Here is a 17,026-nt window from a genome sequence, read left to right as displayed (position 1 = left end):
AATCTCCTCTCTCCCACACAACATGGTTTCCGGCAACACCATAGCACCACTACCGCTCTCCTCTCTTTTACAAACACAGTTAACCTATACAGAAATAACAACAAGTTCGTCTCAGCGATATTCTTAGACCTATCTAAAGCATTTGACATGGTGTCACACACCATACTTCTAGACTCTCTGACCTCTCTATCCTTTGCCCCATCCACCATAGCCTGATTTAAAAGCTATCTATCAGACAGACAACAGTCTGTCCAATGGCAAAACAAACTATCTCCCCTACTCCCAACCACTATAGGAGTCCCACAAGGTTCAATATTGGGCCCACTACTCTTCACAATATTTACTAGAACTCCCCCAAATACTTAACTATCAACAACTAATACTTGCCTACAATATTGTAAAACATCCTGACAAAACCCCATCCCTAAACAAACTCCTAACCCCAGTACATTGCAAATCGTCCCCTCCGCTCCTCAGAAAAGTCTCGCCTCTGTATCTCTAAAGCCAATAACTCTGCAGGAAAAGCTCTGTTCTCCCACAACATTGCCAGAAACTGAAACAACCTTCCCACTTTCAAATACACTGTTCAAAAACTCTCTCAAAGCACACCTGTTAAATTATTGGTTATGCCCATGCATCACATAAGGCACCTATCTTTGAAACTGCACAAAAATGATGCAGATGCAGTCTCCAAATGCTCTGCTACAAACTCAGGAACACCCACTGCAATAAATGAATTCCCTATTTTGGTTTAATTTTAACTTTTGCTTTCTTACTACGAAATGTACCTTTGACCAGTTATTTGCCTATTTGTCTCTTGTACAATAATATGTTTATTAATGTAATTTGTTGTAGAGCTTTTTCTACAATATAAGTTGTACAAAAATATGTTTGTTGTTTGTCTTTTCGGCTTTTCCCAGTTAGGGGTCACCACAGCAGGCCTCCGGTCTGCTAATGATTGGCAGTCGATTTTTTTTTTTTTTTTTGTGTGCCGAGTTGCCAGCCCAACCTTCAGCGAAGGCATGCCCATTCACGCATGTCTTTCAGAGTGTTTATTATTGTTGTAGAGCTTTTTCTACAATATACGTTTCACTACTTGTGTATATTAATTAGGAGCTTTCCTCCCCGGGCCTCAGTTGTAAATGGACACATGTCCAGTCAGACTATCCAGGTTAACAAATGTAAAATAATAAATAAATAAAATGCTACAGGGCATACATCTTTTCGCTGAATGTCCAGATATTTGCCTCATATTTTTGGTCTGTTTCTCAATAAAATTGTATTTTTCTGGCAAATCATTGAGGATTGAAGTCAGAAAATAATGACATACATTTAAGATTCAGACTTCATACCCCTCAGAAAATCCATGCTAATTTCAAAACCTGTCATTCTATCAACTTTTTAAGTTTTTAAGAGCAATATTTAAAATTTGTCCCTATTTTGGGCCTTTGTCCCCGCATTATTTACTGCTTTGTCCAGATTCCCTGCCCTAAGAGGTTGACAGGTATGCTACAGGGTGTTATGTTGCTTTAAATTTAAATTCTGGTGTTCTTCCTTGTTCACTTTGCATTTAAGCATCATCATTGTGTTACCTGTCACACACTGATGATGCCAATGAGGTGAATCCAGTCTGCTGTTTTGTTTCTCTCTTCAGCAGCAGTGAATAGTGCTCTTTTGAAGTTTGTTTGTTGCCTGCTGGTCTAAATGTAACCATTTGGTATAAGGATGGAACGTTAAGTACTTTGTGCACTGGTGTGATTAAAACTGGGAAGTGTGAAAGGAAGCTTCTGGATACATTATTTCATGCTGAATTAATTGTTTGATAACAAGTACTCTAAAGACTGTTTGCATTTATTGGAAGTTAAAAAAGGAAGCATCTAGATACATTTTTATGCTGAAAGCAGCAAGTTCTCTGAAGACTGAAGCTTCTGGATATATTATTTTATGCTGAAAACTGTAAGTATGCTGAAGACTGTGTACGTTTATTGGGAAGTTTAAAAGGAAGTTTCTGGCTAAATTTTGTTCATGTAGATTTTCAGGTTGATAACAGCATTTTGATTTTATTTGTAATGGGAATAGACACCCTGCATTTTGCTGCATTACGACAGACATACTAGTGCTGGATACATCTTTTTGTTGTTGGTGTTGTACTTTGAATACTTGCACAGTAGTGGGTAACTTGCACCAGTTACTAGTTATAGTATTTATATGTCTCTGTCTCTCTTTATATATATATATATATATTAAAACATATATATATATATATGTACACACATATATTAAAAACATACATGTGTGTGTATATATATATATATATATATATATATATATATATGTACACACACATATATTAAAAACATACATGTGTGTGTGTATATATATATAAATATATATATATATATATATATATATATATATATATATATATATATATAGACACACACACGCCCACACAAATACCTAAACAGATACATAGATAGTAAAAAAAACGAACGGCTAAAAATACAAAATTACTTTATTATATAAAAATCCAATTGGATTTTTATGTAATAGTCATTTTATGTTTTTGCCCGTTCGTTTTTTATTATTTTGCCTTTTTACTGTTAGATTCTCAGCTAGAGCGTCTTCTGCATGGAGACATGAGTGAATGGGCGTACCTTCATTGAAGGTTGTGCGTCAGGGCTGGCAACTCGGCACGTAAAAATCATTAGCGGACCAGAGTTCTGCTGTGGTGACCCCTAACCGGGAAAAGCCGTAAGACACAACAGCAACTGTTATTTCCATTTGTTTGTTTCGAAGTTTTGTGAGGTGGTATTAGATATATAGATATTTATTCTGTAGTGATAGATGTTCACAGCCTATAAATCAGGGAAATATTTATTGGTTGATGTTACTAAAGGTTCTGGCTTTTGTCTAATCTTGTATAACTGACATGGCTGCTGTTACCTGAAATTAATTTTGCAAGATATTTTGGCTGATTTTCATAAATCTTATCTACCACCAACGTTGAACCATTAAGTATGCCTTTCCTTTCTTTTATTATTGCCCTGTTTTGGTTAGAATGTTTATTCCTAGAAAAGTCCTTTTACTATTTGGACACATCTAGAAGTGTTCAGCAACCAAATTCCTGCTAATGCAAGTATGTTTGGTTGACTTTTACATGAAGTTAGGAACCTAATTCTAACAGCCTATGTCAGCTGAGTTGATATGGATGTTCCACTATCTATGACCATCTCGTGCCACTGATCATCTAACAAAAGTCCTCCATGTATGTCATACTAGCCAAAAAAAAGTCCTCCATTTATATCTTGCTGACCTATTTATGTCCCAGAATCCCCTGGTTCTTATTTGTCTTGGCATGGAAGTTTCAAGTTTTTTAGTTACACTGAGTAATTATCTGGAGTAAGTCACATTGGTGCTGATTTCCTACTTAGATACCCTGCAGTGAAGACAGTGCACCTTGTCCCTCCAAATTTCACTTCATTGCCTTACAGTCCTTTGTTCAGTGGTTATCTTAATACCATCAGTTTTTGTTTGTTTGTGTCTTTCGGCTTTTCCCGGTTAGGGGTCGCCACAGCGGAACTCCGGTCCGCTAATGATTGGCAGTTGATTTTTACGTACCGGCTTGCCAGGCCTGACGCACAACCTTCAACGAAGGTACGCCCATTCACACATGTCTCCATGCAGAAGATGCTCTAGCTGAGAATCGAACCGGACAGCGTCATACTGTGAGGCGACAACACTACCGCAGCACCACCACCGCGGCTATCTTACGCTTCCCTAATTCTGAAACCTTTTTTGTTTCCTAAGTTTTGGAATTTCAGGAGGTGTTTTATCTAACACTTTTGAATGTGTTGCATACTGTTTCCATATCATATGTCTGTCACAACTGCATTTAACATTTTATTTCACCTACATAATTGATTTTGTATTTCTGTAGCTCACTTGTTAGTGTCTGTGTATGTATCGTCCGATACTGATTTCATGTTTACAATTTTAAGTTTCTTGAACAACTTTTTCAAAATCTCTAGGCATTGTGGATCTTCCAAGGGGACCTATTCATTCCCAGATACTATAGAGGAAGCCTTTGTCATGTGATCAATATAACAATGATGGCATTTATATTGTCTCACTTTTACTTTTTTTTGGTGCTTGTTTTATTGTTACTCCAGCTTCTTGATTCAGGTCGTAATTCCTTTTGTACTAATATATGTATCTTTGCATATAGGTGGATTATTTCTTGGAGCTAGTCTGGTATTCCATATTACGAGAAAGTTTTAAGCAGTGATCCCTTTAAGAAAACGTACATTGCTTCTGGAGAAAACAGCACGTGCAAATGTACCCGGTAGCTTCTGTTACATCACATTAGATCATCTCTCGATATTCCAAGCTCATTACTGTCAATTCTGGAATGCTGAGACAGTATGTGTAGTTCTGAAGTCCAACACTGCTCTTTCTCAGAATATTCCCTTTTCGCCAAGGTATGGCACTATCAGACTTGGCATATACAACTTTTGTTTTTTTTGGGGGGGGGGCAATATTGCTGAGCTGCATGGGCTTCTCTGTCTGTATAAACAACTTTAAGGCAGAACAGCAAGGTTCAACATTCATGTCTCCCCTCATTATTATTATTAGAATGCTTTTTGTTGAAATTGGCTTTGTGGGTCTGTATCTCTGTCTGTGGTTCTGTCAGGCTCTCACAAGACAGTGGAAAAAATGTCTCAGTAAGCCAATTTCAATAAAAAGTATACTAATAATGACAGAGGGACAGCATTTTAATTGTCCCTCTGTCATTAGTGAGACAATACACACACCAGATCCTTTCAGAATAACACAGACATACAGACACATATGCACACAAACACACACTCAAGCATCTCCATACATAATCTCCTCCACACACACGCACAGCACAATCTGCGGTGGTGGTGATGCGGTAGCGTTGTTGCCTCACAGTAAGGCGCTGTCCGGTTCGACTCTCAGCTAGAGCATCTTCTGCATGGAGACATGCGTGAATGGGCGTTCCTTCGTTGAAGGTTGTACGTCAGGGCTGGCAACTCTGTATGTAAAAATCAACTGCCAATCATTAGCGGACCGGAGTTCCACTGTGGCGACCCCTAACCGGGAAAAGCCGAAAGACACAACACACGCACAGCACAGGATACTCTGTACATTCAGATGTGATGGAAAGCTTCTGGTGCTTTGTGGGTGTTGTGGTATGGAGTTGTAAAGTGTTAGTGTGTCTGAATCTGTCTGCGTTGGAAAATATGCTGCAGTATGTAATGATGTGCTACTTTGAATTTTTCAAGCATTTCTTACTAGTTACTTAATCCTGTTTTATTCTGTATCCAAGTCAGTAATACCAAAATGGAAAATTGATGTTATATTTTCTTTTAGTAGACCAAAAGAAGTGTTTTCTGATGTAGTCATCTCAAGCTTCAGACAGGCTGAATTATAAACCATCTGTAGGTCCAGCATGGCATTATCACCTACATTATATTACTGTGCAGGTATCTTTCCATTGTAGTGTTATAGTACTTTTAGCAGCAGATAAACCTGGCCATTAAAAACACCCAAAATAGAACCATAACTTTTTGTTTCTTGTCACTGAAACTTAGTAGGCTAAGACAAGCAGCTGTTCTTTAGGCATGATTATATTGATGTGTGCAGTTATGACCTGTGAAAGGAAATATATGACAATAGGAGGTGTCCTTTTATTTCAGAACAAAAGAATGTTTTCTCTAAGTATTGCTGAAACTATGATAGAAATCAAAACAACTGAAATGATGCAATTGTGAAATTTATTTTAATAGAGTGAAAAGTAATTTGCATTACTTGAAGATTATGTCTATCTTTCAGAAAGTGTTCTGTTAGAAATGTATAATTTCAGACGAGAAAATGGAGTAATCATAAATGCACTGAAAATGACTTGGCTTATTTCTGTGACTATGTGCTTTGTATTCTGAGTAATAAATGGAGTAACACCTGTCCTTTCTGCAGGAAAGGAAAAATATGGGCACTTATGTTCCCGTGGGTGAGGGGAACTAGAAATTCTGAAATATATTTTAGAAGAAAACTACTTGGATGTTAGGTAATTGTGGAAAATCTGGTTTGATTGGTTTCAGTTCTAAGGTCTGGTGTGATAATGTTCCATAAACTGGCTACAGAAACTTGTGAGTTGTTATAAGGAGTGGATGTTTATTAGCTTGAGCAGTATTTTTGTGAGTAATTTTTAATTGATTGAATGCCATGAAATGATGCAGCTCTAGCCATTTTTTAGAATGCTTTTTATTGAAATTGGCTTTGTGGCTCTCCCACTCTGTGGTTCTGTCAAGCTCTCCTATGACAGCAGTAAAAAAACAGAGCTTCTCTTCAACTAGGGGCACAGCTACAAAGATGTGGCAGATCCACAGGCAGAGCGGGAACACACACAAACACACACACACACACCCCTATTCTAATGTTATATCAATGTCTTTCCTCACTCTGTACATCTTTTTCTACACACACACAACACAGCAGGATGGACTGTACTACGAGTGGCCTTAAATGAGAAATGCGCACACACACAGATTCAGAGTGGGATCCTCTGTGCTTACACATGCAATGGAAATCTTCAGGTGTACTATGGAGAAGTGTTTGTGAGTCTTATCCCACTCCATGTCGGAAGATATGCTGCAGTGTGTAATGATGTGCTACTATGTGTGTGTGTGTGTGTGGTTCCAAGCATTTCTTACTAGCTACTTAGTCCTGTTTTATTTCATGTCCAAATCAATTCATAACCGAAATGCAAAACTGATGTTATCTTTTCTCTTAGTAGACCAACAGATGTTTTCTAATGTAGTCATTGAAAGCTTCAGACTGGCTGTAGATGCAGCAAGTCATTCTTACTTGCATTATTACTGTGCAAGTATCTTTCCATTCTTCTAGTATTTTTAGCAGTGGATTAGCCTGGGTAGTAGAAGCACCCAAAATACAACCATAAATTTTTGATTTTCTGTCACTGAAACTTAGTAGACTAAGGACAGCAAATGTCCTTTAGGCATGATTACCTTGATGTGTGCAGTTATGACCTGTGAGAGGATAATATATGACAATGAGAGGTGTCCTTTTATTTCAGGAGAAAAAAAATGCATTGCTGAAACAATGATGCTGTGTGTGAAATGGTATTATAGAAAAAAAAAACTGAAATGGTAGAGTTGTGAAATTTATTTTAACAGAGTGAAAAAATCAATGTACATTACTTGAAGTTATTTATCTTACAAAAATTATTCCATTAGAAATGTATTTCAGAGGAGAAAATTTAGCTTATTTGTGCGACCATGTACTTTATATTCTGTGTAATAAATATATAATTTACGGATTACCAACTGCCACCCTTTTTGCAGGAGAGACATGATTTGATTAATTATGTTCCCATGGGTGAGGGGGACTAACATTTTTAACAATATCTTGATTTTTTTGGAAGAAAACCACTTGGATATTAGATAATTGTAGAAAATCTGGTTTGATGTCTTTCAGTTCTAAGGTCTGCGGTGATAATGTTCTATAATTTGGTTACAGAAACTTAATATAAACACTCACCATGAATATTATTTGATTTAAATTTTTGTAAGATGTTATAAGGGTTGGTCATTTATTAGCTAGAACAGCATTTTTGTGGGTAATTTTTAATTAAATACAATGAAATGATGCAATTCTAGCCATTGCCTTTGGAATGTTTTTTATTGATATTGGATTTGTCCCTCTGAGGTTCTGTCACGCTTTCGAGAGAGAGCGGAAAATGAAAAAGCTTCTCGTCTGTGAGGAACTCACACTCGCATCTCCATACATCATTTCCTCCACACACACACGCACATGCTTGCTTGCACAGATGCGCTCAGAGTGGCATACACCGTACGGCAAGCAGCTTTATATGAGAAACGCACACACACACTATACTATGAGTGGCCTTAAATGTGAAACACTCACACAGACACAAGCACTTTTGTATCTCCGTACATCATTTCCTCCACACACACAGCCATGCATGCATACATGCGCGGACTCACCCACACACACACTTGGAGCTGGTTACACTACTACGAGCTGCCTTAAAAGAGAAACGCACACACACACACTCACATCTCCCTACATTATTTCCTATACACACACACACAACAATACAAGACAGAAATAACACCGAACTGCTTGTCAGTGAGGAGCACATCCACAAAGACATTACAGGACCACAGAGGGGCAGAGCAGGATGCACCGTACTACAAGTGGCCTTAAATGAAAACCTATATAATTTCCTCTAATATATATATATATATATATATATATATATATATATATATATAGATATACACACACACACACACACTCTTGCATCTTCCTACACACTGCAGACAATGTTTTACTTAAAGATAAAAAAAAAGATTTTTTTTTTTAAATGCTTTTTATTGAGTCTCTGTAAAAATAATGGAGTGAAAACTTTGCAAAAGAAACAGACTGATTTCAGAAAAGAATTTAAGGTTGTTTTTGCTGATTTTCTGCTACCTCATTATCACAATCAGCAAAAGCAAACTCAAATGCTTTTTTGAAATCGGCTTGTCTGTGTTTTTTTTTCTTCCTTATTTTTTTTTTTTTGTTAGAATGACTCAAAAAGCATTCTTTTTTTTTTTTTTAAAAATCTTTTTTTTTATTTTTTTTATTTAAGGCTGTTTTTTAAATAATTCTGAGGCTCAGTTTTATGAATCTTGAAATAGGTTTCAAATTGCTGCACCTGCCCTAGCACCTTCATTTTGCAATCCCCTCTCTGTCCATGCAGTAACTCTGTACTAGACTCTCTGTCAAGAGTCTGATTTGCATTATATGGGAAAATACAGATTCTGACCCTTTATAGCCATCCACTACTTTGCTGTTCTTTCCAACCTTAAGTTTTTGCTTGTTTGCACCAAGTTGCTAGCATCTAAGAACATATCTGCACAGCCTTCCAAATTGCATAAGCTCTGTGTTCATAGTCTTCTTTGTATTATTATTAGTATCACCACATATATTTTTGTCTAGTCATTTTAACTTTAATCAGTTGTTTGGGGGTTCTTCCATGCCCTTACTTTCTATTTTTTTAAATCCTGAAGTACTTACGTTATGCTGTCATTTACACTAATAACTTTCATGGCTGTTTTCTTAGTCCTAACTTTGTATTGAAATATTTTGATATTGTCATTCTGTGCTATCTCATCTTACATCAACCATAGTAACATTTACTTGTATATAAAGTTAGGATTTTCTATAACTCTTATATGACTTATTTAATATAAAAACCTTACCAAACACCCCCGATAATCACTCATTTTTATAACCTGATTCATACTGTAACAAAGAGCTTTTACACATACTGCTAATCGTATCAAAGATCATTTAAATCTAGCAAGTTCCATTAACTTCTTGATGACTGTCGTGTCTCTTGTGCATATCATCTTTGTCTACTTGTTTAACCATCTGTCAAATGTTGCTACTTCTAAATTGTGCCAGAAGGCCATGTAATGAATTCTCTCAATAATATCAAGTTTGAACAACACTGAGTCATCCACATATAAATGACTTCCATCTTGTATTAACCTTGCATGTTAGTATGGTACTCCAATCTGAAATTGGCACTTTTGAAACTCTGCATATCCATATCATATACATACATTGTCAGTGCCCTCATCTCCCCACCTCCAATAGTTACCTGTGTGCAAATGTTGATATCTTATAGGTTCATAGCATGATACTAGGCTACTGGCCCAGAGGCCCTCATAACCCTAGCCAAGGATTTTGCCTATGTTCCCACAAAGTCATCACCTGTTTCCCCTGTCCAGCAGGGACATAGGTGGGATCCCAGGGGTGTATTTTCTGTTTCCCATCCAGTTGTCCCTTAAAGAGGGCTACTGAGTTAGTCTGCTGGACATGGAGAGGGAATCTATTCCACAGATGGAGGAGTCTTTGGGACAAAAGTCTATCCCACAACAAGTTCTATTAATGTCACAGACTGGGTTGGGGCCTTGCGTGTGGGTTGAGCTAGTTGAGTTTTACTTACGGATGTGCAGCAACTGCATCAAGGGTGGGTATGAGACGGCCTTGTATGTCAGACACAGGTTACCTCTGAGCAGTTCTGTACAAGACTGAGTAGAGGGACAGGGCATTTAGCTTATCTGTATAGGATGGGTGTTTGAGACCCTGGATTTTATTGGTCAGGAACCACTGTCATCTCTCCAGCTGCTGCATGTGCTTAGCAAGGTACATGCCAAAGTGGGCATTGTACTCAATAATGGGAGTGATAAGGGAGGAGTACAGGGATGTTATGGCCGCCTTGTTTCTGGATGAAATATCCTTATATATGAAGTGGGGCATATAGAAAACCTTCCGTACAATGGAGGCAATGTGGTGGTCAAACGTCTGGCAGCTATCAACCTGGGTGCCAAGTCCGTCATGACTGATTGTGAGCTTCATTGTTATTAATGAGTTAATTAATGGGGATGTCATTTTACCCAAAGGAGATAGAGGCATTTCTTGGCATTCAGTATGAGGCCAAACTTCTGGAACCAGTCATTAGTTTGTGGAAGGTCCTCTTGACATCACTAGTGGAATTTAAGACAGCACCCAGATTGCAGTCATCTGTACACTTGGTCAGCCACAGACCACTGGTTTTGGCTTGCACCTCAGAAAAGTATATCCCAAACAGCAGAGGTCACAAGACCAATTCTTTGGGTACACTGCTTATTATGGGTCTACTACTAGAGACTGTTTCCCCTATTTTGACTGCATGGGTTCCGTCAGTGAGCCAGTTAGCTACTCATCTGGTAACATGGGTTGATGCCTAGCTGGGAGAATTTATCCATTATGCCCTAGAGGGGAATCGTGTCAAAGGCTTTGGTTAGGTCAAGGTAGGCAATGTGCAATAACTTTCACACATCCATGGCTTTGTTGACTTTTTTGAAGAAGTCAACCAAGTTAAACGGCATGATCTCCCTTTGACAAAACCAAACTGTGTGGGGTCAAGTGTTTGGAGGATACAAATGTCCTTGTTTATAAGGTCCATGGTAATGCATTCCATCCATATAATTGTTTGGGTTGGTGGACCCTCCACCGTTGTGTTGAGGGATGACAATGGCTATCCTCCATTTGGCTGGGATGAAGCTGGTGCTCAGGTTTTGGTTGAATAGGATGCCTAATGGTGCTAATAGCTCTTTCCTGAGTCTGTGGGATGCAGCCAAGGATGTTGTCAGGTCCCATGGAGGCAGTATTTTTTTTGCTTTTGAGATGGCATTAAAGACCTGCTCCCTGGACATTAGGGGAGGGGGGCACATGCTGGAGATGTCCTGGTTTGCTAATGGGGGGAACAGGGGGGTGAAGTTTTCACTGGACCTGTCTGCCAGCAGGTTGGCTATATCTGTGGTGTTTCTGCTTGTGATGTTCTTGACCACCAGTTCAGAGCAGATTTGGGTGTTACCTTTGAGATTGAGAATGTGTTAAGAAGGCCTTGTGATTGTCGTTAGTGGATGTGATCAATTTGGACTCAAAGTTAGCCTTAGAGGATTTAACCATGACCTTATTTGCTTGTTCAGACAAAGGAGAGATTGCTTCCAACTTGGAACCAGCTCCTTCTTGGTCATGCACAGCAATTTTTTCCTTTTATTGTAGAGATTGTTTATTGCTGTTGTCCACCAGACAGGTTTACTTTTCCTTGAGGAATACGATCAGGGGAGATAGTGACTTTGAAAGTGTTCATTTTATGGTTGGATCTTACCAAGGAGGATGACACTGTAGGGGTGCTACAGTGGCTACTCATGTTGGTTAGTACCAGGCCCAGGATATTTTCACCTCTCGTGTGGATGTCGACCAGCTGATCCAATGCATTGCCATTGAAGAAATCTAGGAATCTCTGGGTGTTCTTGTTTGGGCCAGAATAGGTCTTTCAGTCTATGGTTGGGTAGTTAAAGTCACCCAGGATCAGGGTAGTGGGTTGAATCTTGATGGATTCTCTCCTGTGCATCATAGTGTTTGAGCAGCCTGGAGGTGTGTATATAGGTTCATAGGTAGGTACTAGGCTATTGGCCCTAGGGCCTATATAAGCCTAGCCAAAGGTACCCTGGCTTTCGCCACCCAAGAAAATTATTTTCCTGTGCCACTGTCGAGCAGAGCCACAGAAGTGATCCCCCAGGTGAATTTCCTATCTCCCATACAATCGTCAAGATTTTTATTGAAGAGCGCTAATGAGGAGCTTTGATATAGATAGGTAGTTTGTTCCAGAGTATGGGAAGTCTCTGGGACAGGAATCTATCCCTCCAGCATGTTCTGTTTATTGTGGTGACAAGGTTTAGGTCCCTAGACCATGTAGCTCGTAGGGATTGATTGGGATTTCTTTAAGTGGAGCATGTCTAAAAGCTCTGGGTTTGACATAGCTTTGTGTGTTAGGCAGAGATCGCCTCTGAGTAGGCGATATGCAATGGACTAAAGCTGCAGTTTTTTGAGATGGTCTGCATAGGGCATCTGTTTGAGGCCAGTAATCCTCTTTGTGAGGTATTTCTGTGGCCTTTCCAGTTGTTGTAGATGTCTTGTGAGGTACATACCAAAAGGGGCATTGCACTCTATCATGGGTCTAATGAGTGACGAGTAGAGGGGAACAATGACCTCTTTTTTCCTGGATGAGAAACCTTTTATGATGAGGTGTGCCACGTAGAAGGATTTCCTGACTACTGTGGCGATGTGATTATCAAAACAGAGACTACTGTCCACTTGTGTCCCAAGGTCTCTTATCACACTTACAGTGTTAAGTAGACTACCGCCTATGTGGTAGTTCATGGGTACTGAGTTTTTACCAAAAGGGATGACAATACACTTTTTGGCATTGAGCTTGAGGCCATGGTTTTGACACCAGGCATCTGTCTCAGCGAAGCCCTTTTGTAGGATGTCCACATCTTTTGGAGTTTTGATTATGGCTCCTAGTTTGCAGTCATCTATGAACTTCATTAGCCAAAGACCTTCTGTGTTGGCCTGTACTTCAGAGAAGTAGATACCAAACAGGAGAGGACCCAGGACTGAACCCTGTGGTACTCCACTTGTCACTGGTCTGAAGTTGGATTTGGAGTCTGCTACTTTCACAGTGTGGGTTCTGTCATTGAGCCAGTTGGCAACCCATCTTGTGATATAGGGATTTATACCTAGTTTAGTGAGTTTATCTATAATTCCAGAGTGGGGGATGGTGTCGAAAGCCTTGGCGAGATCTAGATAGGCTGTGTGAACCACCTTACCCTCATCTACGGCTTTGGTGACTGCTTCAAAGATGTCTGTCAGGTTTAGGAGACATGATCTGCCTTTTACAAACCCGAACTGGGTGGGGTCCTGAGTTTGGAGATTACCAATGTCATTGTTTATAAGTTCCATGATGATACGTTCCATAGCCTTGCAGATCGGGCTCGTTAGGCTAATGGGGTGGTAGTTTCCGGGGTCTGTGGTGGCTCCCCCTTTGTGGAGTGGGATAACTTTGATAAATGTTGAAACTCCACCTTCTTTGACTTTGTAGCCATCCATTTGGGGTCTGAAAGTATGGTAGGACATGTAACCTGGTAAGGCGGGGTGTTCTCCGCAACTTTCAACCAGGTTTCAGTGATTGCACAAATGTCAGCATCTTCCAGGGTAAGGAATGCTTGCAATGAGTGTGGTTTCATGTTTAGACTCCTAATGTTTAGCAACATTGCCTTTACATTTCATTTAGAAGAATTTTTCACGTTAATAATTTTGCCCTCATGACTTTATTTTAAAAAAAGGCACTATGGAGGAGGTGAGAACATTTACCTGAAGCCCAGTGGAGACAGGTAAAGGCCATCTCTGACAAAGCATGTCCTTCCAGGCTGTTGTGTACTGGATCCTCTTGGAATGACACCAGAAACCAAGCCGATTGTTAAAGTCAAACATTTTCTGTTTGTATTGAGGCATCATTCTGGATGACAGTAGGATACTGCTTAAGACTAGGGACATACCTGCCTGGGACATGCATTCAGCAAGCTCAATCATGTCTCTCTTCATGTAGTCCAGAGAGGTATGTCTCAAATCATTCACACCAACATGGAGTTTAACAGAGTCATAACAGTACCTGTTGAGAGATCGGAGTGTGTGCATGAGATGGTGGATTCTAAAACCTGACAAGCAACTTACCATGACCTTCTCCATGTCTAGCCTGGTGAGGGGCACATCTGTGTTTCTCATGATAGGTTCTCTTATGACTTGTATGTTGGGTTTGTGGCTGGGCCTTAGAGGCTGTGAGAAACAGACATGTATGGTGTTTGGTGCTGGGGATTGTGATGTGTGTGTTTGTTTTTGGCTTGGCAGTCTCTTTTGAATTGTTATGTTTTTTTTTTTTTGAGAGGCTTCGCTAATGTGGGAGTGTGTTGTACAGATGTGGGTGGTGGTCGAGGAATGGTGTTTGTGAAGACAACCTTCTCGGTGCCTATGTACTGGCTTATGATTAAGACAGCAATGATTCTAGGTTCTTAATGTAATTGCATCTCTCTAATATTGTGTTCCTAGGTGGTTGTAGCAAATGACTGTCCATGTATATGAGGCAGTTGCTACACTGTCTCAGGATCCCCACATCAACCAGACTAGCAGGAGAAATGATAGGAAATTGTTCATCCATGGTTGTCAGAATCTGTGGAAGAGATGTCAGGGATAGTAGAGTGGGTACTATCTGAGGAGAGTACCTGTAGGTGTGAGTAGGGCTGGATAAAAACAGTACGGTAGCTGCAAGAGAGGGTCTCACTTACACAGGAGTACTGGTAAGGGAAAAAATACAGCTGAGATACCTCTGAAATGGTGATGTGGGATGCACAAGCAAGCACAAACCCACACAAACATGGGGTTTAAGTACCACAAAACAAAAGTAAAATAGAAACACTGTAATTGACCAATCAACCCTTGTCCCTGAGCTCTTAGGTAAAAACACCCTATGCCAGACCAGTTCCAGCCAGTTCACTTACTCTCACTAAGTGCAAGTAGGCCACAGCCAACACAAGATAGCATAGCAGGAAACATAGGAATCACACAAACAGATCTGGATGCAGCAAAACCTGTAACCAAACTATACTAAAAATATTTAAATTCTGTTTAGGTCCTTTTAACACAGGAGAACAGATCCACACTTAAATATAACAGCAGAACAGTTCATATTCAGTTAATTAAACAGTCCAACAGTAAAACAGCACAAAAATACAGTGTAGATGTAAAAGGTTAATAAAACAGCACAGTTAATCAAATACAAGTAAGTTCAACAGTAAAACAGTGAAAAAATACAGTGTAGATGTAAAAGGTTAATAAAACAGCACAGTTAATCAAATACAAGTGCAGTATAAGTCAGAGTAAATTGAAAAATGGCACTTAGTTTTTATAGATTCTCTCAGCAACTTAATCAGCGCAGAGTAGATAGAGAATGCTCACCACCGTGTAGCTCAACTACAATATTTTGTAATCTTAAATGGTGTTTTGTACCATATGTTTAACAGCATCCCCTGCAGATCCCACACTGGGATCACACTTAACTTTGCCACAATTAGGCACATAAGTCTCCAAAAACTTTCATCTTAGCATTGCCAGTCCTCAATATCCTGACTCAGCTGAAAATTATGCTCTTGAACTTAGCCAAAAAGCTGAGAAATAAGTTGCATACAAGAAAAGTGAAATAAAAGAAATGGATAAAAGTAGAAATTATATGACCTTTAAAGAGTGAACAAATAACTTTAAGTATAAGACAAGAGAAAGAAAAAAGAAATATCTCCTTTACAAGTTGAACAAATACCTTTAAATATGTGTATATCTTTAATAGCTTCCTGACCACCCAGTCATGTACTCAGACTCAGTATTTTTCATCATCTTTCCAGCCTTCCACAACCCCTTTTTCATATTTTTGCACATGGGGTTGGGGTGTCACTTCAACAGTAACGGTCATCTAGATCCAAGGTTTTGCAGTGCTGGTGGCTAGCCCTGCCATGGTTGTTCTTCCATACCACACACTCGCACAATCACTCACACCTACAATCAAATTAGTGTCCAAGTCACATACTGCATGTATTTGGACTGTGGGAAGAAACTAGAGCACCTAGGGGAAACCCAGGAAGGACATGCAGACTCCCCACAGAAGGCACCCCTGCTAGGTAACACAATGGGGAACTGCTTGCTGTGAGGTGACAGTGCTAACCACTGTGGCACCTCATTATTCCAGGTCATACCTTTCTGAACCATCTCCTTTGATATGTCTACAAGTTGCTCAAACTTTTCCCTACCACGATTGCCTTCTTAATCCCTACACCTTCTGGTTTTACCCTAAAATACATCATTGGTCACCCCTGTGTAAATCCATATGTCATTATGTCAGTACTCTGTTACACCCATTATTATTTGAAAGATCAAATAAAATGTGGATGGCCAGTGACTTCATTTACAATTTCTAACAAAGAATTACTGTGCAGCTCAGTTGTAAAGAAAAGTAAATAAAAATAAAAACACCAGGATGTTTCTTACCTTAAAGTAAGGATTCCACTAGTGTTGTTTGCAATTTTACAATAGTATTAGTTTTTTAATGTTGAAAGCCACGGTGGTACAGTTGTAGCATTGTTGCCTCACAGCAATAGGTTCTTCTGTTCGATTCTCGGCTGGAGTGCCTTCTGCGTTGGAGTATGCATGTCCTCTCCACGGTCGAGTGGCCTCCGAAAGACATGCGTGAATGGGCGTGCCTTCGCTGAAGGTTGGGCATTGGTTGGCAACTCTGCACCATAAAAATCGACTGCCAACCATTAGTGGACCGGAGTTCTGCTGTGGCAACCCCTAACCAGGAAAAAACAAAAAGACAAACAACAACATTAGTTTCTTAATGTTGCTATATACTTCCGGCACTCTAAAGGGACCCAGCTATTTAGAGGATATGTTTGTGTAGGATGACTTTTATTTCACATGCTACACATGTATGGCTTATTTTTAAGCTGGTCACCTTTGTCCAGTCATGCAT

General features: G+C 39.5%; 1 long non-coding RNA gene across 1 annotated transcript in view; it reads left to right on the top strand.

Annotated features, from left to right (window-relative positions):
* Nucleotides 1-1,624: 1,624 nt before the first annotated feature.
* Nucleotides 1,625-17,026, top strand: part of LOC122790324 — a 38,610-nt gene continuing 23,208 nt past the window's right edge. Inside the window, exon 1 of the long non-coding RNA XR_006362988.1 lies at nt 1,625-1,956. This is a non-coding gene — a long non-coding RNA (uncharacterized LOC122790324). The remainder of the gene's footprint in view (nt 1,957-17,026) is intronic.

The sequence above is a fragment of the Protopterus annectens genome, chromosome 16.part0 (genome assembly GCF_019279795.1).
Source record: "Protopterus annectens isolate FY-2018-M chromosome 16.part0, PAN1.0, whole genome shotgun sequence".
Taxonomy (NCBI): Eukaryota; Metazoa; Chordata; order Ceratodontiformes; family Protopteridae; genus Protopterus; species Protopterus annectens.
This window is presented reverse-complemented; position numbering and strand designations above follow the sequence as displayed.